The sequence below is a fragment of the Hibiscus syriacus genome, unplaced genomic scaffold, assembly GCF_006381635.1.
Source record: "Hibiscus syriacus cultivar Baekdansim isolate YM2019G1 unplaced genomic scaffold, ASM638163v2 tig00109992_pilon, whole genome shotgun sequence".
In the NCBI taxonomy this organism is placed as follows: domain Eukaryota; kingdom Viridiplantae; phylum Streptophyta; class Magnoliopsida; order Malvales; family Malvaceae; genus Hibiscus; species Hibiscus syriacus.
In genome coordinates this window covers 319,676-337,872 of record NW_024062552.1, presented here as the reverse complement: position 1 = coordinate 337,872, position 18,197 = coordinate 319,676, and the positions used below count along the sequence as shown (strand labels likewise).

The following is an 18,197-nucleotide window of genomic DNA, read 5'->3' as shown; positions in this document are numbered from 1 at the left end:
TTATAGGTTGTTATGCAGTTGAGGAGGTTGAGTGCAGTTAAGGTAGTTAAGGGCTATTGAGAGTTAGTTACTTAATTACGTGTGTATGTGTGAAGTGAGTGAGCTATGTTGTAAAATCTATATAAAGCATGACCTGGTGCCTTTGTAAAACACAACAAGAAATACAATTAATCTTCTCTATTCAATATACATGACTTGATTGCTTTCTCACTAAATTCTCAACATGGTATCAGAGCCGAACGGTCCTGACTTTATTTTTTTTCTTTCGCTGCATGGAAGAGGAGGAGAAAATATCTTCGGCAGCGGCAACGGCTGCTAAACTGGCATCATTTACTGCCAGCTTGGTTCCAGCGAATTCCGTTGGGTTCTTGGAGAAGTTTTTTGGGTGTCCGACGGGGACAAATTCCCGCTGGTTGGATATTACTTGCGGCTGTGAGCATACTGCAGCGGTGGCCTCAGATGGGTCATTATTCACGTGGGGTGCTAATGAGTTTGGACAGCTAGGCGATGGCACTGAGAAGGGTAGGAAACACCCAAAGAAAGTAAAATAATTGCAGACAGAGTTTGTGAAATCTGTATCTTGTGGGGCACATTGTACCGCAACTATTGCAGAACCTCAGGAAAATGATGGGACCATCTCAATATGTAGACTCTGGATTTGGGGACAAAATCAGGGATCAAATTTACCTTGTTTATTTTGGGGTGCATTTGCTCCTAACACGATCATCCATCAAGTGTCCTGTGGAGCAGCACATGTAGTTGCTTTATCATATGAAGGCCTACTACAAGCTTGGGGCTATAATGAGTATGGTCAGCTAGGCAGAGGTGTCACTTTCGAAGGATTGCAGGGGGTTTCTGTGATAAATGCATGTGCAAAATTCCTTGATGAGGCTCTTGAGCTTGTGAATATTACACAGGTTTCATGTGGAGAGTACCACACTGCAGCTATTTCTGCATAGTAGTATAATCCTTTTGTGTGTGTAAATAGAAGTTTAATTTTGTATTCATTTTTGTTGCTTCTATCTCAAAGTGTCATGGGACTTGAAAGCTTCACAGCCAAGAGTCCATAAAAAATTTGTCAAGGAACCTTGTAAAAGAGGGTGAGGAAGGAAGAAATGAAGGTGAATAAGAAGAACGAAAGGAAGCATCAGCACTTTCGATTCAAAGTGAACGGAAGGAAGCATCGGCACTTTCGATTCAAGAAGAACGAAAGGAAGCACCGACACTTTCGATTCAAGTGAACGGAAGGAAGCATCAACACTTTCGATTCAATTGTTCATCTTTTCAATAGAAGAGAAGGAAAAGAGAATAGGGAGAATGTTAGGCTTATAGGCTGTTATGCAGTTGAGGAGGTTGAGTGTAGTTAAGGTAGTTAAGGGCTGTTGAGAGTTAGTTACTTAATTACGTGTGTATGTGTGAAGTGAGTGAGCTATGTTGTAAAAGATATATAAAGCATGACCTGGTGCCTTTGCAAAACACAGCAAGAAATACAATTCATCTTCTCTATTCAATATACATAACTTGATTGCTTTCTCACTAAATTCTCAACATCTCCAGCTCCTTCTACTGGTGGTAGTGTAGGGACTGGAGGTGACGGAGGAGGCGGTGATGGTGGAGGAGGAGGAGAAGGTTCATCAAGTGGCTCTGGGTCGGGGTATGGATCAGGTGGTTGTGGTGGTGGAAGTGGGGGTGGTGGTGGTGGTGGAGGTGATGGCTACGGCTTTGGAAGCGGAAGCAGTGGTGGAGATGATGGCGGCAGCATGCCTAGGAAGGTTGGGAAGAGTATTTGATCAGTATTTTCATAGAAAACGATCAAAACTTCAGTATTTCCTTTATATATGTATGTGTGTTTGTTGTTGCTTGTTAAGTGTTAATCAAGTTGTAAAGCTTGTTTATGAACAAGCATGTTGTGTTTTATGAATAAAATTCAATTTTATGTCATTATGATAACAGTTTTTAGTGGTAAAAGAGAATGTTATTTTAGTGGGATAAGATACTAGATTCCTTAAGCAATGTTATACTTATTTTTATTTTGAATTTATTTAAAGATATAAATTTAGTTTAAAGATATAAAAATATTATACTTATTTTTCTTTTGAAACTTTTATTAATTATTGTTTCATGTATACAACCGTTAGATTTATTTAAGTGATTTTGGTGTTTTTATGCTTCTCAATTGACTTAGGTACGAGTAGACTAAAGATTCACTTTGCAGGATAACAAAATGGATAAGAAGACATTTCCTATACTAAAGAGAGGAAAAGAGAGGTTTAAACGGGATCAAGCGATACATAAATAAAACATACATACCCAAAATTAGTAGGACTAAATCTTTACTACGTCACTCTAATTTGTTCATTTCAATTGTCAAATGACAAAAATAAAAGATGCATAAACTTTGGGCAAATGATGTAAATAAATAGTATTTTAGGGTTTAACTCTAAATTGACATTTTTCTTACCGAGGGCGGGAATCCTCAAAATAACACGTAAACAAAAAAGAAGGCGGGAGTGGAATGTTGAATTCCAGCACTAATTTCGTGAAGAAAATTTTGGTGCTGATATTCTGTCAAAAATGAATTGTAAGATAGAAGATATTGTTATTTTTATCCAACCGCCGGATAAGATGAGCTTCATGCTTGAAGCTGATTACAGGGGTGTTCAATTCCCCATGAGTTTTATTTTACACTAGTTCTGTCTTTTTTTTTATTTTCCTCTTTGTGACCAAAAAAAAAAATTAGTTTGACGGTGGTGTGGGGGTGAACGGTCAATCCGTGGCATTTTTCTATAATTGCAGAGAATGCAAAGAGACGAGCTGGGGACGCTCATTTTAATCATGTGATGTAAAGTGCAGGTAATGCGTTCTCAACCTCTGGCTTTCAGTTTTTTAACATCTTCCGAGGATCCATCGCACTGCAAAAGAAAACAAAATACTATTAGGGTACCACTACCATTCTATAACAAATTTCAATTATGTGGTGTAGAATGTCGACCATGCATTTTCTCTTTATTATTTTAAAGGGTAAATTATAAAAAATACCATCAAACTTTAGACACTATATCGTTTATACCACTGAAGTTTCAATTTTGTCAATTATAGCATTAAATTTTGATTTTCGTTTCAATTATACCACTGAATCATTAAAATCGTTAATGACACTATGATGTGGTTGACGACTGTCAACGTGGTTGATGACTTACGATGTAGACACCTCACCAAAGCGATGCCATTTTGATATAATTGTTAATGATTTAACGGTCCAGTGGTATAATTGAAACGAAAATCAAAGTTGAGTGTTATAATTGACAAAATTAAATTTTAGTGGTATAAACGATACAACGCCTAAAGTTATGGTGGCATATGATGTAATTTACCCTATTTTAAAGCACAAACTATTTACAAGTACCTTTTAAACTTTTTATTCTTAGACAAATGAGACAATCTCTCGTGAATAAAAGAGGTCCTTAAAGAGACTTACTTTACCTCGAGTGTCTAAAATAAGAAAATTGGGGGAAAAAAACAAACAAAAGTCTAAATAAGGAGAATAATCTATGTAAGAACAGTGAAGATGTTCTCTAATTTTTAAAATGATAAGGTATGAAAGATCAAAAGACTCAAAAATAAACTTCTCATATTTCTTTGTGACATCATCAACATTAGTAATCGACCAGGAACCAAACGATCACTTTAATAAGGAGTATGACTTGTTTTGAGATTTTTTGGTATCTCAACACGTAGCAAAGATTCAAGGCATTCTTATGTCGGCATATTGATTACTTCTCTAAGAAACATTAGAAATAGAAAAGAAGTTTTACTATTAAAGTTAATAATTATGTTCAAAAGCTGTATAAATGATTCAGTGCATGTGCCCATCTAATTATGATACATCATAAAGAAAAGCCCTCAAACTATTAGATAAAAGTAGGAAGAAAATAATACGTCTGATAGCACTTTTGTTGACAAGTAGAGACTATGGGTTGTTGATAGCCCTACATCGTCTCCACCCAGCAAATGATGCTCACCCCTCTCCAGTGAAGCTATGAACCACATTCTCAATCTACGCACAGGCTTATTGATATTTAGTGTGGATTCCATAAAATAAGTAGGTAAAGCCATAAGAAATGATTTAGCCTGAGTCCACTCTTCCTTCTGGAAACGATAGGTGCTCTGCGTAACTCGGCTATGAAATATAGGAACGCCCAAATATGTACGCAGGCAGCTTTACTCGCCACGTATGCTATTAGGTTTCCAAAATATCAAATCATTATAGGATAAACTACACCTTTCGTATCTAAAATATATTTTTTATTCTATTTTAATACCTAAGTTTTATTTTTTAAATTATACCTAATGTTTAGTTTAGGTTTTATTTTGTAATTCAACATTAAAAACTTAATAAACTTAATGGAATTATTTTACGTGATTTTTCTAGGAAAATTACACTTTTCATTATTGAACTATCTTTTCACTCCTATTTTGGTTATTAAAATTTTAAAATTTTGAATTTAACCACTCAACCTTCAAATTAGTCGTGTTTTAATCACTCTAATTTATTTTGTTAATAATTTTTATGACATGATATTTTTTATTTTATTAATATAATCAAAATATAAAAAATAGATTTTAAAGTTAGAGTGATTAAATTAGGAGTAATTTGAAATTTAAGTAATTAAATTAGATTTATTTTATTAATATAATCAAAATAGGAGTGAGAAGATAGTTGAGTGATGAATGATGTAGTTTAACCAATGAAAAAGTGTAATGTACTTGTTAATTTTAACGGTGAGGTACCAAAACGAACAAAAAGTAAACGTTATGTATGATTTTGAAAAAAAAATAAAAGTTAATTTAGGTATCAAAACAGGACAAAATAATAGTTTAGGTACTAAGAGCTTAGTCTACCCCTTATTATATTAAAGTTTCTTTGAACAAACAAAAAAGAGCATGACGTGAGAGAATAGAATTTTGAGCAACCTTGGGGGATAAGAATGGTGATTTTTCAACACATTTGTCAAAAAGCACACCACTTCCCAGCAAGTTCACTGCAACAAGTGCTTAAAAAACAAGCGGATATTTTGTTTAAGCGCACACACACACAAAAGTTAATCATACGAACCAAGCAAAGAGGCGGGTTAAATCTTCACCAAGATGAGCAAAGACAAGGAGGAGATTAGGTGCCAATCGTTTCTAAGATTTCTGCTGTCTTTCTGCTGCAATTCCTTCTCAGAAACTGCACGACCGAGTGGCCCAGATGCAGACATAGCTGCTGCAGCTAAACACTTCACTAATAAAGTAAAGCTTTCTTCCTAGCATCTCCTCAAACAACGATCGCATTCCTGTGGATCTTTGTAATTGCTTGTTTTCATCTTCTAGTATGATAGGGTTTTTCTTGTAAGCGGGATGGTTTAGAAAATAGGGTGCCAATTAGTGTGATCAATTCCGTTTTAGTAAAGGTTGGTACCTCCAGTTTAAGTTGTAATCCGCAATCACAAGTTCAATTTAAGTTATAGTCTGAAATTATAAATTATTTTAAATTGATCGTAGTGATTACAAAATAATATATGTTAGAATTTTTTCTAATTATTTATGCATTTGACATATGCAGTTATTCGAGCTCAAAATCTTAATGAGAATAGCACTTACTTTTATTCCGAAACTATAAAATTTATTTTAATTTAAATTTATTTTAATTTAAATTTGTTTTAATTATTCAATTTTTTTAGTTTGTTACTATTAGTATCAGTCTGTATTAACGTGTATTAATTTCTGTTAGTTTCCATACGGTTATATTCTTTTATATTTATTAATTATTTTTTATTTTTATAACAACACCAAAATTATAATTATTAAATTATTGTTTTTTATAAGGACATCAAAAGTATAATCATTAGATTGTTGAATGTAATTAATGATTTGAAAATTTAAATTCAAAAATAAATATATGTGCAAATATATAACATCATATCATTATTGAATAAAATAAAATAATATTACATCAATAATTTTATTAATTTTTAATTATAAAATAAAATAATCTTCAAACTTATTCTGGGTAAATAAAATAATTCTATTAACTTTTAATAGAACTCATCACGCTAGAGTGACGAGTTTCAAGAAAAATAATAAAATATCAGACTCAACATATGTATCTTTTAAAATATATTTTCTAATGAAACTAACATATCGACATGACGAGTTCTACTTACATTATAGCAAATATTGCCATTCCCTAAATAATTTTTTTCAACAATTTAGTCTAAATAATTAATCCGCCTGGGATATGTGTCAAAAAAAAACCGTTCATTTTAGCAATATGGGCCTATTTAGTAATTCAAAGTTATTTTTCCAACTTTCAAAAAGAATTATTGAAGCAAAGGGTTAAATACATTTAGAGTCATTATGTGTTTGAAAAAAATGAGTCATTTTTTTTCTAAACTTTACAATTTAGTCATTTAATTAAATTTTTTTACAAAAGCTATTGATCGTTTAATATTAGAAGAAATAGTGACTTGGCTTTGTATAATAATAGTTTTAATCTTTAAAATTAATCTATTATCAATTTGATTCTAATTTAAAATGATTTAATAAATTAATCATTCATATTTTTAAATTCTATGAAATTAATATATGTTCTTCTCCTAGAAAATTATATTATTTTCTTTGTATAATAACAATTTAACATTAATTTTATCGATGCTTTATGGCAGAAACATTTATCCAATTGCTACTTTGATAGAAATTTTAAATATAAAAGGTCAAATTTATTAATTTTTTTTAATTAAGATCAAATTTATATAACGTAAAGATTAGAAATGTTATTACACCGCATTCGCATTAAAGGTTTGTTTTAATTTTAACGGCCAATAATATCTTTACAATGATATTTCAATTGAGTGACTGAATTTCTACTTTAAGGAATAAAAGAAGCGACTCATTTGCTATCAAACACATAATTGAGTGACCAGAAGTGTATTCTACCCAAAAGAATTAAAATGCCAAATCTTCCTTGCCACACCAATGCAATCGCCAATCGCAGCCGCAATTGCCATCGGTTCAAATTCAAGTGGCAAGGCATTTTCTTCTTCCAACCGAAGGCAACTTATTCAGCAATTTTACCAAAATATTACCCGTACAAGTAATAATTACTTTTCAGGTACTTTTACTCCTAATATTATCGATTTAGTACCCTTTATGACAAGGCACGGTTCATTATTCGCACCTTCACAGAGTTTTATTCGAGTTGACGTCACGTAAGGGAAGACGCGATTCGTCATACGTGCCTTAGCTAAACCTCTTACATATACGAAAGAAGCAGATCATAAAGCGCACATTTCATAGGTCAACATCATCCCTAAAAGCATTTTAAAAAATATGCTTTAAAAAAATAAAAATAAAATAAAACTATAGGGAATAACATTATAATTTAATACATATTAGTTTCATGAGTTGAAGAGTTTAACGGGGTTAGCTTATATAGACATATTGGAGTGTTTAAGTTATGTTTCTTGACAATGTGAGATAAAAGCTAAAATGTGTATTTATTGACAATGTGTTTAGGTTATGTTTCTATGAGTTGCCTTCTAACGTTTTCATTTCATTTTTAATTCAAATATATACATATAAATGTAATAAGAAGTTTATAAATTATTACTTGTTTAATTTTTAAGTTACCTTATATCGACCCAAAAAATAAAAGTGAAAAAATAATTGATTAATTACTTAATATTAGATCATGTTACTACTATATCCTAAAAGAAACCATTTGCTCTAGGTAAAGAAACCATTTACAAATACATCTCGAAACACTTATGCTTATAACTTGTAAACTGCTTGATGAAATATAGTTGTCCAAGTTCTAAAATGTTGCGGAAGACGGCTATCGGATAGAGCAAAATCGTAACTGATAATTTGAGAAAATAAAAATGAAGATAAAGAAGACACAAAATTTACGTGGAAAACCCCTAAATAATATAGGGTAAAAACTACGGGCAACAGTAGAAGAATTTTACTATGAGAAAATAGGAATTATAACCTCTCTCGATCTATCAAGGAGAAAACAATAATAATTCTCTCTTGATAAAAAGGAGAAAACAACTCTAAAAAAACTCTCTAAATTCTCTCTAGTATTGGAAGAAAGCTAAAATGCTTTGGGATGGTTTTGAAGCTAAATGAGCTAGGGTATTTATAGTAGAAGCTTTAAGGACTAATCTTGAAAATACCCTAAATTACAATGGCTAAATGTGAGATTTTGCCATGTCACTTTTCAACCATTATTAGTCATACAACTAATAATAGTTGTATAATGCATAATAATGGTTCATAATGTATTGTAAGTTGGCAACAATAATGGTTCATAGTTGGCACTAATAATGGTTGAAAAGTGACATGGAAAAATATCACATTTAGTCATTGTAATTTAGGGTATTTTCAAGATTAGTCCTTAAAGCTTCTACTATAAATACCCTAGCTCATTTAGCTTCAAAACCATCCCAAAGCATTCTAGCTTTCTTCCAATACTAGAGAGAATTTAGAGAGTTTCTTGATAGTTGTTTTCTCCTTTTTATCAAGAGAGAATTATTATTGTTTTCTCCTTGGTAGATCGAGAGAGGTTGTAATTCATATTTTCTCATAGTGAAATTCTTCTACCGTTGCCCGTGGTTTTTACCCTATATTATTTAGGGGTTTTCCACGTAAATTTTGTGTCTTCTTTATCTTCATTTTTATTTTCTCAAATTATCATTTGCAATTTTGCTCTATCCGATAGCCGTCTTCCGCAACAATTGGTATCCGAGTCAGATTTGAGTGTGTAATATCTGCTTATTATCTTTGTGGTTATCACCAAAAGGTGGATCCTCCAACATAAGAAAGTAAGAAGGTATTACCCATTCTTTAAAGGTTCTAGAGAACTATTCACGATAGTGAAGTAGTGGGAGCTATCCGTAATAGAAGCTATGGCAATGAAATTTCATATTGAAAAATTTAATGGAAGAAATTTCTCATTGTGGAAATTGAAGATGAAGGTCATCCTGAGGAAAGACGGTTGTCTAGCAGCTATCAGTAAAAGGCCGATAGATTTCACAGACGACAACAAATGGATTGAAATAGACGGGAATCCTATGGAAAACTTTCATCTAGCATTAGCAGATAAAGTATTGTCAAGCATCGAGGAGAATAAGACAGCTAAGGAGATATGGGATCATCTCACCAAATTGTACGAGGCCACATCGCTGCACAATAAAATTTTCCTTAAGAGAAAATTGTACACTCTCCGTATGCCAGAATCTACTTCAGTGACGGAGCACTTAAATACACTGAATACTTTATTTTATCAGCTTACATCCTTAAGCTGTAAAATAGGAGAACAAGAACGTGCTGAACTTCTACTTCAAAGTCTACCGGATTCGTATGATCAACTCATCATCAACTTGACAAACAGTAATGTCACCAGTCTAGTCTTCGATGACGTTGTAGCTGCTGTTCTACAAGAAGAAAATCGGCGCAAGAATAAGGAAGACAGACAAGTAAATATGTAACAAGCAGAAGTGTTGACAACGATGAGAGGGAGATCAACAGAACGTGGCCAATGCAGCAGTCACAAACATGATAGATCGAAGTCAAGAAGCAAGAAGAATTTAAAGTACTACAACTGTGGAAAGAAAGGTCACTTGAAGAAGGATTGTTGGAGTCTAAATAAAAACTCCAATCCACAAGGCAATACTGCAAACATTTCAGATGATGGAGATGATCTATGCTGTGAAGCGTCAACCACCGTGGAAGGTAGAAAGAGATATGCAGACATATGGCTCATTGATTCAGGAGCAACATATCACATGACCTCAATAAGAGAATGATTCCATCATTATGAACATGTCTCAGGAGGATCTGTGTATAGTTGCAATGATCATGCCTTAGAGATCATTGGCGTGGGAACCATCAAATTGAATATGTATGATGGAACAATTAAAGTTATTCAAGATGTGCTGCATGTGAAAGGCCTGAAGAAAAATTTATTATCCTACGGATTGTTGGATAATAATGCAAGTAAGATTGAAACACGAAAAGGAATCATGAAGGTGTTTCGTGGAGCGCTTGTGGTGTTGAAAGACGAAAAGATAGCAGCAAACTTGTGCATGCTGAAGGGAGAGACTTTGCTAGAAGCAGAAGCCTCTGTTGCCTCATGTAGTTTAGATTCTGTAATGCTATGGCATCAGAAACTTGGACACATGTCAGAACAAGGAATGAAAGTCCTTGTGGAGCAAAAGCTACTTCCAGGCTTAACAAAGGTATCACTTCCTTTGTGTGAGCATTGCATAACAAGTAAGCAACACCGGTTAAAATTCAACATATCAAATTCTAGAGGCAAAAGTGTTCTAGAATTGGTTCACTTTGATGTATGGCAAGCACCAGTTACATCCCTAGGCGGAGCAAAATACTTTGTCTCATTTATTGATGACTACTCCAAGAGATGTTGGGTGTACCCTATTAAGAATAAGTCAGATGTGTTTTCCACTTTCAAAAACTTCAAAGCGCGGGTGGAACTTGATTCTGAAAATAAGATCAAGTGTTTCAGAACAGATAATGGAGGAGAATACACAAGCGAAGAATTTGATGACTTTTACAGGAAATAAGGCATCAAAAACAGTTCACAGTGGCGAACACTCCTCAACAAAATGGAGTGGCAGAGCGGATGAACAGAACCTTGTTAGAAAGAACAAGAGCAATGTTAAGGGATGCAGGCCTAGAAAAATCATTCTGGGCAGAAGTAGTCAATACCGCCTGTTATTTGGTGAATAGAGCTGAAGACACCAATGGAGATGTGGACTGGTAAACCAGCTGATTATTCAAACCTCCATGTATTTGGAAGTATTGTGTACGTGATGTACAACACCCAAGAAATTTCAAAGTTGGATCCAAAATCTAGGAAATACAAATTCTTGGGGTATGCTGATGGAGTAAAGGGGTATCGCTTGTGGGATCCCACTGCCCGCAAAGTGATCATTAGCAGGGATGTTATCTTTGTAGAAGATAAGCTACAAAGAAAATAAGATGATGATAGTGCTGAAAAGTCAGAGAATACACAGATACATGTGGAAAAGGATGTTGAAGAAGGAGATTCTTCTGAAGTAGAACCAGCATATGATGAACAAGAACCAGAGAGTTCTGAAGCTCCAACAACTCGTTAATCGGATCATGTGAGAAGACGTCCCAATTGGCACTCAGATTATGTTATAGAAGGAAATATTGCATACTGCCTTTTAACAGAGGACGTTGAGCCATCAACATACGAGGAGGCAATAAACAGCTCAGATGCTTCACTGTGGATGATGGCGATGTAAGAAGAAATTGAAGCCCTTCATAAAAATAATACATAGGACCTTGTGCCACTACCACAAGGAAGGAAGCCAATTGGTAACAAATGGGTCTTCAAAATCAAGCGAAATGGTGACGATCAAGTTGAGAGGTATCATGCAAGACTGGTGGTCAAAGGATATGCTCAAAAAGAAGGTGTTGATTTCAATGAAATATTTTCTCATGTGGTTCGATTAACAGCAGTTCGAGTAGTTTTGGCAAATTGTGCTACATTGAACTTACATCTAGAGCAGCTAGATGTTAAAACAGCTTTTCTTCATGGAAATCTTGAAGAAGAGATTTACATGCTCCAGCCTGAAGGTTTTGAAGAAAAAGAAAAGAAGAACTTGGTTTGCAGGTTGAACAAATCTCTGTACGGTCTAAAGCGGGCGTCGAGGTGTTGGTATAAGAGATTTGATTCATTCATTATGTGCCTTGGATACAACAGACTTAATGCAGACCCTTGTGCTTATTTAAGAGGTCTGATGATAACGATTTTGTTATATTACTGTTGTATATGGATGACATGTTGGTTGCAGAACCCAACAAAGATCTTATTGAAGAATTGAAGGCACAACTGGCTAGGGAATTTGAAATGAAGGACTTGGGATCAACAAACAAGATTCTAGGGATGCAAATTCACCGAGACAGAAGTAATAGGAAGATTTGGCTTTCACAAAAGAATTACTTGAAGAAGATCTTGTCACAATTCAGCATGCAAGATTGTAAGCCAATTTCTACCCCTCTTTCTATTAACTTCAAATTATCCTCCAGTATGAGTCCTAGCAGTGAAGAAGAGAGGATGGAGATGTCTCGAGTACTGTATGCATCAACAGTGGGAAGTTTAATGTTCGCTATGATATGCACAAGACCAGACATTGCACAAGCAGTGGGAGTGGTTAGTCGATACATGGTGAATCCAGGCAAAGAGCATTGGAATACAGTAAAAAGGATCCTGAGATACATCAAAGGGACCTCAAATGTTGCATTATGTTACGGAGGATCAAACTTACTAATCAATGGGTATGTAGATTCTGACTATGCAGGGGATTTGGATAAAAGCAAATCTACTACAGGATATGTGTTCAAAGTTGCTGGTGGAGCTGTAAGCTGTGTTTCAAAATTGTAGTCAGTTGTGGCTACATCCACAACAGAAGCAGAATATGTAGCAGCTACACAAGCCAGTAAAGAAGCAATTTGGTTGAAGATGCTATTGGAGGAGCTTGGGCACAATCAAGAGTATGTCTCTATGTTTTGTGACAGTCAAAGCGCCTTGCATCTAGCAAGGAATCCAACATTTCATTTAAGGACAAAGCACATACGAGTTCAATACCATTTCATTCGTGAAAAGGTGGAAGAAGGGACGGTAGATATGCAGAAGATCCATACCAAAGACAACATAGCAGATTTCATGACGAAGGCGATCAACGCTGATAAATTTACCTGGTGTCGATCCTCTTGTGGACTGTCAGAAACGTAAGCAACATGAAGGTACAAGGTAGAAAGAATGGTGTGAAGATATGATTATTCTAATCAAATCTTCAAGTGGGAGATTATTAGTTGTCATGCAAAATTATTAGTTGTCATACAACTAATAATAGTTGTATAATGCATAATAATGGTTCATAATGCATTGTAAGTTGGCAACAATAATGGTTCATAGTTGGCACTAATAATGGTTGAAAAGTGACATGGCAAAATCTCACATTTAGTCATTGAAAATAACCTTTATTTTCAATGACTAAATGTGAGATTTTGCCATGTCACTTTTCAACCATTATTAGTGCCAACTATGAACCATTATTGTTGCCAACTTACAATGCATTATGAACCATTATTATGCATTATACAACTATTATTAGTTGTATGACAACTAATAATTTTGCATGACAACTAATATAAATTTTGTGGATCAGTCTCATGAAATCATTTGCTCTCAGATTTGAAAATGTTGAAGTAATGCAACAGAACGGATGTCGTATTTTGAGTTTCACCTTTTAGATCATATTATAACTTGCAATTTGATCTGAATTGTGCAACATTTGGAATGCCCAATGGGACTTATATCTTGCTTTTGCTGAAAGTTGCAACGTAACTTGTAAATTGTAATTGTGACAGTGAGAAAACTGTAATAACTCAACCTCTTAATAGAAATGATCTTGCCATTCCAAAACATCCCCAAAACTGATTAATGAATTCTATCAGGTGCTATGTGATGTTTTAAGATCTGGAGGCCTTTTTGGAGATGCAAATAATTATCAACCACCTTTATTTTTTGCTGCCGATGATCTTGAATATCAGGTTTGTTATCATGTTTATTTATGTATAAGAGAATTTCATGGAATTCATCATATACGTTTCATAGGAACTTGACACAGAGCTGCATTATGCATATATAGTAGTAACATGATCTAATACTAAGTAATTAATCAATTATTTTTTTCACTTTTATTTTTTTGGGTTGATGTAAGATAATTTAAAAATTAAACAAATAATAATTTATCAACTTATTATTACATTTATATGTATATAATTGAATTATAACTCATGGAAAAATTGATATCAAAACTCTGAAAAGTTTGAATTCAATTCCGTTTTCTTTAGATTCTTTCACGCTTTAGAGATTCAATGGCAAAACTCTGAAAATTGATATCAAACGAGACTGTTTTTTCTTAGGTCTTATACCGCCATGTTTTGTCTTCACATTATAACTTGGTTGTTTTTGCAATGTTGATTCCAGGAATGGAACAATCTCCGAAATTAGTTCTTTCAGTTGACATCGTTGATGTCAAGTATATCTAAGGATTAAGCACCATACTAGTTGCTTCTATTCAGGAAGCAAAGGACAAAATTTCTTAGATCGAGTACATCTTTTGCAGCCAACTGTACCCGTATTTCCAGTCAAAATGAAAAGGCTTGGAGAAAATATATGCAGAGGCCAAGAAAGGTGCTGAAGATGCATGGAAGAATAAGGAAAACGAGTTCAATCTCCGACTGGAGAAACTTGAACTCGAAAAGAAACAGGTTGTTGAAGAGAACAGTGCTTTACTGCTTGAGAAGGAAAAGCTAGAAAAGGAGCAGGAAGGGAAAATGAGAACTTGTTGGGAAAATTGAGGAGCTTATGTGGAATTCTAAGGAAACGGATGACAGAATGGAGTTGAATAACAATTTAGTGCAGCTAGTTCAAGCAAAAAACCCCGTGATAGCTAATAAGGATAAAGAACTAAAAGTGCATGAAGAAAAATCAAATGTACTTCTAAACAACCTGAGTAAAAATGTTGTGAAGTACTTGAGCAGGAGCTCAGAGAAAAGACTCAGGAAGTTGCTGATGGGAAGAAGTTGGCCGAAAATTTATTTAAAAAAGTCGAGTCCCAATCCTTCGATATTATGCATAATGAAGAGCAGCTGATCAATTGTAACAAGGAGAAGAAGCTACTTGAGGCCAACTTTCAGAAATTGAAAGAGAACTACGAAAAACTCCATGTGGCATTTGGGAAGAAGACGGATGAAGTTGAGCAAGGAAGAAACATGCAGCTCTTGGAGGAGCATGAAGAAACAAAAGAACTACTACTGGCCAAACTAAAAGGCTTGGAACAGGAAGTCAATGAACTGCGGGCCGCCAAACTTAACAAAAGTGGTGATGATGCAGACCATGCGGATGAAGAAAGGGAATCATATGAAATGTTACTAAAACAGATTGAATCAAAAGCCGCTGAGTTGATGGCTGAGAAGAAGAAATAAAGAGATCTCCTTGATGCTTACAAAAGGCTAAAATCTCAGTACGACTATCTCTGCAGAAAGAGTGGCCTTACTACGGAGAATGTCTTTTCCCAATAAACTGGAAGATGAAAGTGACTCAGCAAGGCATCATCACAATCCCAAACCTTCTCTTGGTAAGTTTTTCTGCTTATGTTTAGTTTGTATATATTGGCTTCTATTTAGATTAATGCTTACGGCTTTGAGTCATCCTAGTTTTTTGGATGATAATTGCTACATTTGCTCAAGAGTCTCTCAAGTTATTGTGGTCTCGTTTTATCTGAGTTGATTATTTGAGACTGTCCAAAACACCCTATAATTTGAGGCAGCTTGATGCTGAAAATTGCTACCTCTGCCCTATATCTGTTGCTTTCCTTTTGGGTTGGTCAGAGATTTCTAAACTACATATTGTTGTCCTTCATTACAGATGCTGAAAACAGAAATATGAATACTCCTATGGTTGTCTTTGACACAAAAAGCTTGAAGAATGTAACCGGTGTAAATGGTGACTTAGGGGATGAGAACGGAGCCAAATTAGTTGAAAGCCCTAGTTCACGCTTACCCACTTCCAGTTTATCCAGTCGTAAATGCCCCTCTAGAGTGAAATCTAATCCTATGGTTGGTACAAAGCGACCGGGTTCCGGTTGGAGAGACACTAGGTCCCACCAGGGCCAAGCTAGGCACGATCCCCATGATGATTTTCTCGACACTCCCCTGGAGAATATCAGGGGAAACCTGGAGAAATCCATGAAGAAAGAAGCTGGTGATCCTCCAGTTCCAGAAGACATGAATGTTGATAGCTCAGATGATGAGACGCATGATGTTAGTGTTGACAAGAGGCTACGAAAACAAGAGATACTCTTCAAATGGCTGACAAATGAAGTTTCAAGTACGTGGAACCGGTAAGAAAGAAAGCAGAGAGGGAAAAGTTGAAAGGATTTGAATGCAATCATTGTAAGAAATTCTACGATGCTGTTCTCGACAAGGAAGATCAAGGAAATGAAGATGGCAACAAGAATTTCCGCTGTGAGCATCATGACGGTGTGTCTAGGCATCGATACAAGTATGTTCCACCTATGACTCCTGAGGGATTTTGGAACATTGGGTTTGAATCTGAAATGTGATTGTACCTCAAGATTGACTATGCACTTTTCATTTAGATTGAATTATCGTCATTCAAGTTTCAGCCTTTTTAGTCTGTAACTGTTAGTAAATCCAAATGGAAAAGCTTGAAAGTTTAAAATGAATGTTTATGATTGCTCCAAGTGTGTTTGAAACATATCACAAATGCAAATAAAATAATTCATGATTCTGATGATTATAGTAAAAAAATCAGATGAAATTAACAATTCAAATTAGAAATTAAATCTCACAACAAAATACAAAAAAAAAAAAGAATTCATGAAATTCTGTTTTCTGTTAAGAGTACTTTTCATTTCGGTTGTATCATATTGTTGGCATACTTGATGCTGAAGTCGCTAAAAGGCTCCTTAAATCAAAAAAATAGGAAAGAGGGAAGAGAAATTTTCCCAGTATGTAAAAGCTCCATAGACCTTTGACATTTTACAGTCTCACATTCTTGTTTAATTTCTCTTCTTCCACAGATAATATTGATTCTCGTCCGAAAAGATGAGCATCAGTAACTTGATTTCGTCCAACATATTGTTATTCAGTTTCCATCCATTCTTGTTGCTATTTCACAGCAAACCTCTCGTACCAGCTCTCTACTTGTTCGGAGATTCGTTGTTTGACGGCGGCAACAACAACCTCCTGCCAACCATAGCCAAAGCAAATTTCCCGCCTTACGACCAGAATTTCGACCAACTCTTCACCGGCAGGTTCACTAATGGAAGAACTCTCCCCGACTTAATAGGTATGTTGGATGCCATAAAGCTCATTTTCCCAACATTTACACTGTTGACTCTCACTCCATATACGTTTTGTAATATTTTTGGTTAATTTGAAGCCGAATTTCTTGAGCTGCCATACCCCCCAGGCCCCACCATATCTGGGTGTACATGGATCTATACCATTAACGGGCTTGAATTATGCATCTTCAGCTTGTGAAATTCTCCCTCAAACTGGAACCATATTTGTAAGTAAATAACATCATCTTTATGCATTACTCCAATTAAAATAAATTGTTTTAATTAGACCCCCCCCTCTTTGCATTACAGGGGAAATGCTTGAGTTTTGGTGAACAAATTGATTTGTTTAAATGGACAATTGAATCAAAGCTGCCTATCCACTTCAAGAGCTCCAAGGAGCTTTCTATGCACATGGCGAATTCTATATTTATATTAACGGTAGGCAGCAACGACTACATTCAAAACTATCTACAACCAACATTATATAGTACAAGCAATGGTTATGGTCCTCAAGCTTTTGCTCAGCTTCTTATATAATCTCTCTCCAATCATTTTTTTTGTATAATTTTAATTTTATTACCCAAGATGCAGAGTTCTACTACATAAAATACCCCATCAGAGGGATAAAGAACAACTACTTACAACAGAGAGGATGGTCAACACCCCAACGATTACAAAGGTAATTATTGATACTATCTAATCTATTTATATTCCTTCCTCTTAATTGAATACATACAATCTCTTGAATGGAAATCAAAATTTCTTTCTCACTTCTTTTGCTTCTCGGTACAGTCTTCTGTTTCTTTCTTCCCATATGGAATATAGATTAAAGCGCATCAAGCAAGTTTCAAAATATTTGTGAGGAGGGACTTACCTTTCCAAGAACCACCCATGGTAAAGTAGGATTTTTTAAGCTGGAGAGATTCAGAATAGCCTTCCATAAGGAAAATGTCATTGAGCACTCACTAAACAAGTGGTCCCTACTCTCCGTAGCTTTATTGAACCAATTTGTTTTTAGGTATAACGATAAAATTGGCTCCCAATGTTTGTACAAATAGTCACTTTACCCTTTTTTTTTGTTATGTATTTAAGTTTTTAATGTTTCAATTTTTAGTCAAAATAATCCATGGTAGATGAAAACTGTCAGTTAAATAACAGTCAAACACATTTTGCCGATGTGACATTTTCACTTGTGTTTAATTGATAATATGGCATATGCTACGT

At 34.7% G+C, this 18,197-nt stretch overlaps 3 pseudogenes; all 3 read left to right on the top strand.

The window, feature by feature from the left end:
- Positions 1–272: 272 nt before the first annotated feature.
- Positions 273–1,790, top strand: LOC120212074 (annotated as a pseudogene).
- A 3,358-nt stretch (positions 1,791–5,148) lies between these two features.
- On the top strand, positions 5,149–16,274 carry LOC120212073 (annotated as a pseudogene).
- A 460-nt stretch (positions 16,275–16,734) lies between these two features.
- LOC120212072 lies at positions 16,735–17,510 on the top strand (annotated as a pseudogene).
- Positions 17,511–18,197: the final 687 nt, after the last annotated feature.